This window comes from Neomonachus schauinslandi, chromosome 5, assembly GCF_002201575.2.
Source record: "Neomonachus schauinslandi chromosome 5, ASM220157v2, whole genome shotgun sequence".
Lineage (NCBI taxonomy): Eukaryota > Metazoa > Chordata > Mammalia > Carnivora > Phocidae > Neomonachus > Neomonachus schauinslandi.
Genome location: NC_058407.1, coordinates 24,201,660 through 24,214,939, shown reverse-complemented (window position 1 = coordinate 24,214,939; position 13,280 = coordinate 24,201,660).

The window sequence follows — 13,280 nt, the reverse complement described above, 5'->3', positions numbered from 1 at the left end:
TGGGGAAAGAGGCTGAGGGGGAGAGAGAATCTTAAGTCAACTCCACGCTGAGCACAGAGCCTCACGCAGGGCTCAATCTCAGCACCCTGAGATCACGACCTGACCTGTAATAAAAAATCAGACTCTTAACTGACTGAGCCACCCAGGTGCCCCTACGTATATTTCTGACAGAATATGCCAAACCTAACTATACTGGTGAATTCTTTCAAATAGTTGAGGAGGAAAATACTCAATTCTCAACAAATACACCCATGAAATAGAAGAGGGGATAATTCCCAACTCCTTCTTTGAGGCCAGCATTACTCTGATACCAAAATCACAAGAAAACGACAAGCCAATATTTATCACAAACACAGATGCAAAAGTTCTAAACGAAGTTCAACAATTTGAATTTAACGATGTGTAAAAAGGATAATATATGAACTAGTGAGGTTTATGTTAATGCAAATTTGGGCTAACATTAGAAAATTCACTCAAATAATTCACTCTATTGATTAACATAGGAAAACCATATGATTGTCTCAATAAATGCAAAAAGGGTATTTGACAAAACCCAACTTTTTTTTTTTTTTTAGGTTTTACTTATTTATTTGACAGACACGGCGAGAGAGGGAACACAAGCAGGGGGAGTGGGAGAGGGAGAAGCAGGCTTCCTGCTGAGCAGGGAGCCCAGTGTGGGGCTCGATCCCAGGATCCCGGGACCATGACCTGAGCCAAAGGCAGACGCTTAATGACTGAGCCACCCAGGCGCCCCACAACATTAATTTCTGATAAAAACTCTCAGTAAAGTAAAAATAAAAGAGAACTTCCTCATCTTGATAAAGGGCATCTTAAGAAAAACCTGCAGCTAACCTCATACTTAATGGTGAAAGACTAAATGTTTTTCCCCTAAGATCAGAGACAAAGCAAGGATGTCCACTATTTTCTATAAAACGTTGTATTGGAATTTCTAGCCAAGACAATTAGGCAAGAAAAAGAAAAACCATTCACATTATAAAGGAAGAGGTAAAAATCTCCCCACACATGACATATTGGACTCTACAGAAAACCTGTGGAATATATGAACATTCTAAAGTTAATATGTGAGTAACAAGGTTACTGTATACATGGTCAATATACAAAAATCAGTTGCCCCCCAACCCCAAGGTATATAATCAGTCACTCTTCACAACCCCAGTGCAGCTCTTTCTGCCCAAGGGTCCTGTCCCCGTGCTTTAATAAAACCACTTTTTGCACACACGCACACACACAAAATCAGTTGCATTTCTATATACTAACAAAAAATTGAAAAATCAATACTATTTATACTAGCATCAAAAATATTACATACTTAGGTATAAATTTGATAGAAGTTATCAAAGACTTATACACTGAATTCTACAAAACATTCCTGGGAGAAAGTAAACCTAAATAAATGAAGAGATGCTATGTTCATTGGTTGGAAGGCAAATGTCAGTTCTTCCCATATTGGTTTACAGATTCAGTATAATCCCAATAAAAATTTTAGCAGAAACTATTTTTCTCTTCAGCTATGTCTAATGCACTGTTTACCTAATTGGTAAGTATTTAATATCACCTGTTTCAATTTTCAGCTTAGAGTTTCTACTTGGTTTTTTTTTTTTTAATAGTTTCTAATTCTCTGTTGAAATCTTATAATTTAATTCCTTAAGTGTATTCATTTTAGTTATTCTAAAGTCTGTGTCTGATAACTAATACCAGAATATCCTATGGATTTGTTTCCATTTTACATTATTTCTCTCAGGTTTTGGTCACACAGTGCCTTCTCGTCTTCTTGAGTATTTCTTTACTGAGGGACTGACATTGTTAAGAAAAATTGTAGAAATACTCTTGAGTCTTTGAATGCTGCTGTCTTCTCCCAGAGATTTTTTCACTGTGGAAGGCAGCTAGGGATGAGCTGATTCCAAGTTGAGTTTAAGTCCCTAGTTTATTCTTGTTTTTGTGGTTTAATCCTTAAGAGGGTTTTTTTTTGTTTTATTTTTTTAAGATTTATTTATTTGAAAGAGAGAGTGTGCCAGTGGGGGGAGGGGCAGAGGGAGAAAACTCAAGCACACTCCGGGCTGAGCACAGACCCTGACATGGGGCTCAATCCCACAACCCTGAGATCATGACCTGAGCCAAAATCAAATCAAGAGACACTTAACGGGCTGAGCCACCCAGGGTGCCCTAATCTTTCAGAGTTTAAACCAAACCCATTAGGGTTCCATCAGGTTCTATCTTAGTGAGTCATGAGCTCTTAATTTTTGTCTCTCCAACTCTGTAGAGATTTTCAAAGTTTTGTTTCTTATCTTATTGATGTTTAGATAGACTATTTTGCAGGTGAAGTTAACAGAATGCCTGACAAGTTAGTGCTGTGGATAGTCACTTTTTCTTATCTAAAATATTTCTAATAAAGAATTATTTTATGTATCAAATTCTCAAGTTCCACATTCTTAGATAAAATAGAGCTCTTAAAGACTACAGTGATATAAAGATAAAGAAATAATATATGTAGATTTATATTATTTGTTTTTTTTTTTTTTAAAGATTTTATTTATTTATTTGACAGAGAGAGAGAGAGAACAAGTACGCAGAGAGAGAGGGAGAGGGAGAAGCAGGCTCCCTGCTGAGCAGGGAGCCCGATGCGGGGCTCGATCCCAGGACCCTGGGATCATGACCCTAGCTGAAGGCAGCCGCTTAACCGACTGAGCCACCCAGGCGCCCCGATTTATATTATTTGTGGGAAAATAAAGGGTGTGGCTATAGAAACAATCCTGAACCTCTGAGAAGAAAAAAGGTATCTAGACCAAGGATTCTCAAAATGTAGTTTGGTGATCCCTGGGAATTTCCAAGGTCATTTTCGGGTCTGGTGAGATCAGATTATTTTCATAACAATACTAAGACATTGTTTTTTTTCACTCTTATTTTTCTCATGGGCACAGTGGAGTTTTCCAGAGGTTACATGACAAGTGAATACCATTGCCCTGATACTTAATGGAATGGGTACTTGTGTATTCTTGTACTTTCTAGAATTTTCTAAGGTGAACTCTTTGTGGAGTCCTCAATTTTTAATAGTATAAAAGAGACTGAGACTGAGAAAATTGAGAGCCTGGAGTATACGTTTTCAGCTGAATAAAAGGATATTTATGAAGCTTAAGGGCATGGTCCCCTATCTGTCAAATGTGCTTAGTAGTAGTAATTAAGTCAAGAATGAGAGAAAAGCCTGTCTAGAAAAGAATTGTGGGTATGACTTCTGGCTTTTGACACACACAGTAGACTGTGGAATCAAATGCATAGAAATTCACAAATTGTTTCAGACAGTTGAATTAGCAAAAGCACCGCCATCTAGGACTAAAAGAAATTGAGGCTTTTCAAAAATATTTTTTTAACTCCTGAGAAAGTTGCTCTGTTGTTAGAATGGCAGATCTTCCAAAGCCCTTTTCAGAAGTGATTGAGGAGGAGGATGAAATCTCACAGAGCAGAGTCAAAACCAACAGAAAATAAGGGACGGTGGGGAGGCACTCCCAGGAAACAGAACCCAGGCCTAATTAAGAAACATTCCCCATCCACAGAGCAACATTTGTCCAGTGGGATTTCAGAATTGCTGCAGGCCAGTGACTGCTAAGAGCTCCCCGTTCTTAAATGGGGGTGTGTATTGCAGGTATCCTGCCCCAACTTCACCACTGTTTGTAAGGTGTGTGTGTGTGTGTGTGATCAAGAGGGGGCAGATAGCTCATTCTTTTGTTTGGTATTCTCTGAACAAAGAGCAATCGTTCTTTTCAAAATGAGACTCATCTGGATCTAATGTAGATTACAAGATCCTAAACTTGGAATATGATGCGGTGATTGGATGTGGCTTTTGAGAATCCATTGATGGGGGTGAGCATGTATTGCATTTGGGAGGAACACAAGTGACTGTGGCCCAGAGGGCAGAGTGTGACATATTGCATTATTAACGCCAGTCCTTCTCTCCTACCTGTTTTCCCGCCCTTTGCCATTTGAATTTGCAGTTCCTACCAGTAAAAATATGATAGGGTGTTTTTCCCCATCTTCTGACTTTGGGTTTGGCCATGTGGCCGATAAAACAGAAGTGATGGTGCGCCAGTTTCAAGCCTAAGCTTTAGGAGGTGTGGCATGTTACCGCCTTGTACTTCTTGAAGTACAACTCTTGCACTTCCATCGTGGACATTAAACACACACACACACACGCTGCCTGAGCTAGCTGCTGGTCCCAAGAGAAAGACGAGACATGTGAAGGGGAGTTGTCTCAGCCAAGCTGCTCGCCAAACCCAGCTTAGTCTAGCCCAACTGACCATCAGATCTATGAGCATAAACACTTACTATTGTATGCCACTAAGTTTTTTGTGTTATTATGCAGCAGTAGGTAATTGATAAACTTCCTGAATCATCTCTAGTCCAGCTGTTGTGATTTAGAGCTTCAGCATGCCTTGTTGAGATTTTTGTTAGAGCCTCCTAACTAGGCTTTCTGTCTTCCTCTATTCCTTCTTGTCTGTTGTATTCACCTCTACTACATTTGTTTCTACCCAAAAGTCAAATCTAACTGTCCATAGGAAAAAGCCCTGGTCTTTGATGTAGCATCCTGGGTCCTTCCTTGAAGACCTGCCCCTGATATTCCAGTCTCGGGGTCCAGAGAGTCCTAGGCCATTTCATGGCTCTGGGCCATTACCTTCATGGTTCCTTCTGCCTGGCAAGCTCCTACAGATCCTTCAGGACACTTCTCACATGTCACCTCTTTTGTGATATTTTTCTAACACCTAAAGGCAATCATACTCTCTTCTGTGCACCTGAAAATTCATTTCCGACTCTTGTAAATCTCACATAGAATGGGGATGATTTTGTCTTCAGGTTTCTCTCCCCAGTGGGCAGAAGCCATTTCTTATTCCTCTCTGTGGATGCAACATCTAGTATGATGTTTTGACCTCTGTAGAGGTTCAATATTTCTAATTTTATTGTTGAACAATGGAATCCATATAGGGATTCTTATAAATTATTAATTTCTGTGTGGTGTTTATGTTTGCAATAAACTAGAGATATGATTAACCATAATTCTTCCTTCCTCACACATGTCAAATAATAGCATTTATAGTAGTAGGATAAATTTATGAACATAGAAAAATGACACTATTGGTTGAAGATTGTTGACGTGCCCTTGATGTAGATATTGTGGGTCCTTTTCAAGTGAAATCTGACAACCAGCTCACTTAAAATTAAAATGTCAAAAATCAATTATGCTTCATTTTCCATTCAAATTGAACTTTTCAAAATTATTTGAAGCACATCTTATGTCAAAAGACACCTACTCTATTATTTGAATACTAGTGAAATGAGAAAACATTTTATTTCTCATTTTTACAATGATCATCACATTAAATCTTTATCTGCCAAAATGAAACTGAAAAATATCTGGATGTCTAAATATTGCCATAGTTATTGAACTCTCTTTAAATAACAAAGTTATCAACTTTGGCAAAGGAAAACGTTGTCTAATAGGAGGAACTGCTGGAACTTGAGCCACACCCAGGAGACTGCAAAGTAAAGACTGAAGAGGTAGGTGGGGGCAGATCAGGAAAGGTTTGTAAGACGTGGCTAAGAGTTTATAGAGTTCCTCCAAGAAACAGACTTTTGCCTATAGATTACAGAATGAGGGGAGTGACTTTGTCTGTACTCTTCTTGTTAGATTGCATGCAGACACTTAAATGCGGCCACCATCTTTAGCTTTGTTAGCATTTCGTTTTGTACATAAGGCTTGTTTTTTTTTGTTTGTTTTTAGTTTAAAAGGGAAATAGCATATCCTCTGAGTGTGGATGTGAGGTGATATTAGGTTGGTCTATAGGATATTTCAGATCTGGAAGGTTGACTTGGTGGCAGTTTCTTTTAGGATTGGTGGTAGATAATACTTTCAGGCATTTTCATCTGGTCTGGGCAACTAACTTCCACAGATGATTCCACTCCAGCCTGTGTTTCAGTAGAGGTGTTCCAACCAACATAGCTCACTTTTGCTCCTTTGTTTCAATTTTTTAATCATTCTTTCAGTGAGCAGTAGTCACCTTGTGTGTGCTGAGCACCGAGCATCATATTGAGGAGCACCATCATCAAGTAGAACAAACACACCTAAATTGGAGAATCATGTGGTAGGAGTGGGAAATGGTATATATGCACACGGCATTGTGGAGGCAGCAGACGGGGGTGTTAACTGTAACCTAAAAGGTAGTGTGGTATCCGAGAAGACTTCCTACGGGTCATAGGAGGTAAATCGGGAGATAAAAGACCTGAGCTGGGGATTAAAAGTGAGTGGAAATACCTCTAGTGAAGAGGGAGGGGGAAGTTCCTGAGGCAGGAGGCTGGAAAGAGTATGCACAGGACCTGCAAGGGCCAGACAGGGAGGCAGGATGTAGGGGACAGACGTGAGCACAGTCCGATCACCAAGAGCCTTGGGTGCATGCCAAGCACTAGGATTTTCTTTTGAGGATGAAAACGAACCAATAAAGGGTTTTAATCAGGGATAGGACATGATCAAATTTAGAATGATGATTCAGACCACAATGAGGGGAATATTTTGAAAGAATGCCATGACTGGGAGGCTTATAAACAACTGAAATGTATTTTCACCGTTCTGCAAGTTGCGAGGTCTCAGCTCAAGGTGCTGGCAGATTTGATATCTGATGGGGGGGGCTCTTTCTCATAGATGGCTCTCGATGAGGACTCTCTGTGTCCTCACATAGCCATGGCCAGAGGGGTGAGGGATTTCTTTGGGGCCTTTTTTTCTTAATAAGGACACTAATCCCGTTCATGAGGGCTCTGCCCTCAAGACCTAATTACCTCCAAAGGCCCTACTTTCTAATACTATTACTTTGGGGGTTAGGATTTCAAAATATGAATTTTGGGAGGACATGAGCCTTCAGACCATTGCGGATGTCATTTAGGAGACTGCTAAGTCATCCAGGTGAGAAATACTAAAGGTCTGAACCATCAAAAATTGGAGAACTATTTAGAAGGTGAAATAATCAAAGCTCGATCAAAGTAGTGGATTTAAACTGGAATGCATCTAGAAATTACCTGTTAAACATTAATGGTTTGAAAAGGCTTTTTATGTTTAATAATTATCCCATCAGCCCTAGTTTTTGAAGAGTTTTAAACATTAAAGGTATGAACAGAAATTGAATAGTTCCCAACATCTAGTGAGCTTTCTCCCCTTTGTTAACTTATAGATGTGAGTTACTATGATTTATTTTTGAATACTAACATATCTCTCTTATTTGCAGGTAGGTTCTACATGGTTATGGAGGATTACTTTTTTTTTTAAAAGATTTTATTTATTTATTTGACAGAGAGAGACACAGCGAGAGAGAGAGCACAAGCAGGGGGAGTGGGAGAGAGAGAAGCAGGCTCCCTGCTGAGCAGGGAGCCCGATGTGGGGCTCGATCCCAGGACCCTGGGACCATGACCCAAGCCGAAAGCAGACGCTTAACGACTGAGCCACCCAGGCGCCCTAGAGGATTACTTTCTTTATATACTTATGGTTGCATCTTTTTCCCCGGTAATTTATTTTAGAGTTTTAGTTCTATTTTCATAAATGATATAGGTTTCTAATTATCCTTGCTAGGTTTTTCTTAACAAAATTATGTAAAATGAAATACTATACATTTATCAGGTCTAGTGTATTAGTTATATTTTTAAAATGATGCTATAAAGTTATATTTTATAGCATAATGTTTATTATGCTACTTGTGAATTTATTTTATAAGATGAACAGCATCTTATGCCATTTTCTATCACTTGAAGCATAATATTTTCATTTTAAATTATTATAGAGCCTCTAGATCCCTTCTTTGCTTTTATTATATAAAAATTGACCATATCAGTCATAGTAATGACTCATCTGATGCTGGGTCATCAACTCCCTATTACACAGTTATTCCTACGGGAAGATACTGACTCAAACAGCAGAGGCAAGGAAGGCACGGAGGCAAAACAGTCTGTGGACTATTTATGTGCTGCTGTGTACTGTGCAGTAAGTGTGCTTTTCCATTTGTTTCTTTATGGTTGTGCTTTGATCTTCAAAGCTGCTGTGTTTTTCCCTTTATCTGGGAGCAACTGGTTCATTAGAAGCCAAAGAAATTGCTAAGAATGAAGTTGGAGCAGCCAAGTTACATATCCTCTTGTAAAGTAGAGCAAGTCGGATTGAAGCTTCACTCATCATTTCCCTTTATTGGGCAGCTGGCTAGAAATACATTCCATTTTGTTCTAACCAGTATATTCTTTAAATTGTCCCTTTAGATATTTAAGTGGTTTTGGCAAAAGTATAAAAACATGACAACAACAACAAAAACATCTTTGCTAAGTTAAAGTTTATATTAGTTTTCTATTTCTGTGTAACAGATTACCACAATGTAGCAGCTTCAAACAATCACATATATTATCACACAGTTGTTCTAGGTCGGGAGTCTGGCATGACACAATTGGGTCCTCTGCTCACTGTCCACTAGGACTGCCATCAAGGTGTCGGCTAGAGCTGCATTCTTATCCGAAGGCCTGAATGGGGAAGAACTCATTCCCAAAATCATTAAGATTGTTGGCAGAATGCATTTTCTTGTGGTTGCATGATAGGTCTTAGCTTTTTGCTGGCTGTCAACGGCAGGCTGCCGCAAGTTCCTTGTTGGCTTCTCCAACATGATGGTTACTTCATCTTCTAACAAATGGAGTTTCTTGCTTCAGGGAGCATGCAGTCTCTTTTTTGTGGGATTTCACCTGAGTGAGTCAGCCCCTTCCTCCCTCAACCTGAATAATCTCTCTTTTAATTAGTCAAAATAAACCAATTAAGGACCTTAATTTCATTGACAAAATTTCTTCACCTTCACTGTATTGTTTGGGTTCAAAGTAAGTCACAAGTTCCACCCACACTCAAGGACAAGGGATTATACAAGATTACACACCAGGGAGCAGGATTCACTGGGGCCACCCTAGTATCTTTCCACCAAAGAGTTTTATCTTGCAATACACTTCTCATTCTAATGTTTTACTTTCTAATAAAGTGGGGAAAAGGGACAATTGCTTAAGACTGTGCTTGTCAGCTGTATCTGAAATACAAAGGCATCGGTTTTTAGTTTGGACACCTAGCTTTTGGTAAGCCCTGTGGTCCAGACAACTTGGACCACTTGCTATTTGCAAATATGCCACCCTCTTTTATCATGACTTACCATCATCTAAATGCTTCTCCCTAAAAACTTCTCTCTTCTACTCTTACTCATCTTTCAAGACCTAGCTATAATTATACATTCTATTGTGGAGCTTTAATAATTTTCTCAGGTAGAGAAGCTTTCTCTGTTCCCATGATAATTTTTAGAAGTCCTTTTCATATCAACTTTTATCTGGGGTGGCAGCTATTTGTTTATAGGCCTGTCTCCTTGCTTTCTTTGAGTCAGGAATCATGACTTTCTCTGTTTTGTATCTTTAGTCCTGCATTTCCAGTGTAGGACTTGATATATAATATGTACTTCACAAATTAAACTTAAAAGAATGAGTGAAGAATGAAAACGGGCTACAGTAATAACAAAATAATTATAGAAAAAAATTAAGAAGAAATAGGGAAACAACATTGTGAATAGAATACGGTGGCAGAATTTTTACAGGGTTTTATTAGATATGAGGATGGGAATGTGAAGGAGAACAGTTGTGACTAAGTCTACTAGGGTCAGATGATGGAGGGTCTTGAAATTTCCAGGCTGGAAAATGTGGACTTCATGGAGCTTTAAATCTAGCAGGGAAGAGACCTAAATTATCTCACAGATGCATAATTTCACCTAAATTATCTCACAGATGCGTAATTTCACCTAAATTATCTCACAGATGCATAATTTCACCTAAATTATCTCACAGATGCGTAATTTCACCTAAATTATCTCACAGATGCATAATTTCAAATTGTGACAAGTTCTATGAAGGAAATGTATAGTATGCTATCGTAACAATTAGCAAGGAGACCTGATCTAGCAGAGGTCACTTAAATAAGTAGCGTTTGAGGTGAGACCTGAAGTTTGAGTAGGTGTTACTTATTTGAAGGTTCAAGAGTGGTATATAATCAGGCTGGAGAGGAAATTCAGGATCAGGTCTTGTAGAACCTTGCAGGCCATGTTACCATTTTGGTCTTTATCCTATGAATAATGGGAGGAAATTGAAAAATTTTCAACAAGGTGGGCTTGGAGTGGGAGTAGGAGAGTGAGAGAGAGACATGATTTGATTTGTCTTTTTAAAAACGACCCCTGAAGAGTAGACTAAAACAGTACAAGAATGGATGCAGGGATCTGAATCTAGTTAGGAGACCTTTAATGGTACAGGGATTAACCAACAGTTAACTTCATCTAGGGAATGGCAGAGGAGCTTGAAAGAACTGGACAGATTCCAGATTTATTGTGGAGACTCAGTTGACAAGAATTGGATATGGATACTGAAGGAGAAGGAAATGTTTCTAGCTTCCATGTTTAGATGAATGGTTGTGCCTAGAAAGAACAGTGGAACATAAACAGACTTGGAGAGGTTGGAGACCATGATGTCTGCTTTGGGAATGTGAGGGTAGATATGTTGAATGGCTTGATGGATACATATGGGTCTTGAGCTCAGAGGAGAAATCTCTGTAAAAAATAATAAGAGTTCCCATGTGTCTATGGTCAACTTATTTTTGACAAAGGTACCAAGACCATTCAATGGGGCGAAGAACAATCTCTTCAACAAATGGTGCTGGGACAACTGGATATCTACATGCAAAGGAATGAAGTTGAACCCTTATCTCACATTATTTACCAAAATTAACTCATAATGAAAACTCAAAAGACCTAAGTTTAAGAGCTAAAATTTTAGAACTCTAGAAGAAAATGCAGAGAAAAATCTTCACAGCTTTGGATTTGGCAATAATTTCTTTTTTAAAAAAATGATGTCTTAAATATGACACCAGAGTAAAAGCAATAACAGAAAAAAAATAATCTGGATTTCATCAAAGTTAAAAATGTTTGTATATCAAAGAACACTATCAAGAGAATAAAAAATCAACCTACAGAATGGGAGAAAATATTTTTAAATTGTATAGCTGTTAAGGGTCTAATATTCAGAATATATAAAGAACTCTTACAACTCAACAACAAAAAAAGACAACCTGATTTAAAAATGGGCAAAGGATTGGAGTAGACATTTTTTTCCAAAGAAGATATATAAACAGTTAAAAAGTATATGAAAAGATACTCAACGTCATTAGTCATTAGGCAAATACAAATCAAAACCACAAAGATAAGATGGCCATAATTTAAAAAAAAAACAAAAAACAAAAATAAGTGTTGACAGGGATGTAAAGAAATTAGAACAAAAGTACGTTGCTGGTGGGAATATAAAATGGTACAGCCATTATGGAGAGCATTTTAGCAGTTCCTCAGTTAGTGACACATAGTAATTCCATATGACCTAGCAATTCCACTCCTAGGTAGGTATCCAAAAGAAATGAAAAAGCAACAACTTGGACACTAGTGTTCATAACAACATTATTCATAATACCTAAAAGATGAAAACAACCCTAATGCCCATCAGTAGATGAATGGGTAAATAAACTGTGGTATATCCATACAGTGGAATATTTTACAGCTGTACAAAAGAATGAAGAACTGATACATGCTACAACATGGATGAATCTTGAAAACATTATGCTAAGTGAAAGAAGCCAGACTCAAAGGACCTCATGTTGTAAGATTCCATTTACATGGAATATCCAGAATAGGCAAGTCCATAGAGACAGAAAGCAGATTAGTGGTTGCCGGGGGTCAGGAAGTGGGGGAAAACTGGTCTGGGGCTTCTAGTTGAAATGATGATTAAGTTCTGGAACTAGAAGACTGTGACAATTGTGCAATATTGTGAATGTATTCCATGCCATTGAATTGTACACTTTAAGGTAGTGAAAATGATACATGTGTATTTTACCACAATTAAACAAGTAAATAGTGATACTTGTTGACATCTAGATGTTAATGAAGGCCTTATAAGGTTGGGGTCACCTAAGGAGTAGGTACAGAATGAGAGGAGGGGCTATGGTCAAGATTTAAGGAGTTGTAACAGGAGAATGCTTCGGTACTGGAGACTGAAAAGCAGGAGCTGGGGTAGGAGAGAAAATAGGACAAGGTGGTATCATCACAAAGCTAGTGAAATGCTGCTGAAGTTAACATCGAGCTGTTGAAGGCTTTAAAACAGTGATGGGATCAAAGCTTTTCGTTAGGAAAATTCATTTGGCAGTTGTGTGCAAGAAAGATTGGAGGAGAGCCTGGAACGAAGGGAGGGAATTAACTATTCTCATGGGAAAGATGGGTTGGATTTGCACAAGGTCCTAGAGGTCGAAACATTTGACAACATGCTGGGTTTGGCTGGGCTCCTACAGATTGGTGGTTTGGACATTAGAAGTTTTATTAACAGGAAGGTAAGGGTCTAATATTTCTCAGACCAGTGTGTGGGCCATTATGAGCAGGACTAATTTTTAGACTTGTGCCATTTTCAGGCATAGTAAAATGCTTGATGCAGAATTTTTCATATATATGAAATTTCAAATTTTAAGCGAGTCTCCTCCATATTTGGAGATCATGTGCCATGCTTTATTAGTTAGTATTTTAAGTTCTATGGACTTCTATCTGTACCCTTTTAGATTTTCTTTTCCTGCAGCAAAACCATGTAATCATAGGACTGGCAGTCACCTTAGAGATCATTGATCTTCATTTGGCTTTTCTACAACTAGAGGTGAGGCCTATGGACAGTATTTCTCCATGTATTTGTGGTGTCACCATCCTTAGGGGCTTTTCTACGCTTGGTTTCCCCTCCCTCTGTCAGTTGTCCCACTGACAGCTTGTCCGTGTTGTCAGATGGAAGAGGTGTCAGAAGGTAGTTCATGTTTCATTTATTAATAAAGTACACCTTAAACACCTACCGTGAACGAGTCACTATCTTAGGTCCTGGATATAAAGAAGAAAACAGATTAGTCATGACCCCAACGTCTTCTACTTTGAGGATAGTGTTTAATTAGTTTCCAGTAGTCTTTTTGATATCACATAGCATGATAGTTTTCTTGGGTGCAGTCCAGTAAAAAGTAAATAACGTTTTATATGTATATATAAAACATAAAACTCAAAGGTTTGTGGATTTTGGAATCTTAGGTAAGGAAATATTTGCTCCTTTATGAATAAGGTTAACAAGATGTAGTGTCTGCCCTCAAAGGACACAGATGCTTCTCGCTTTGTCCA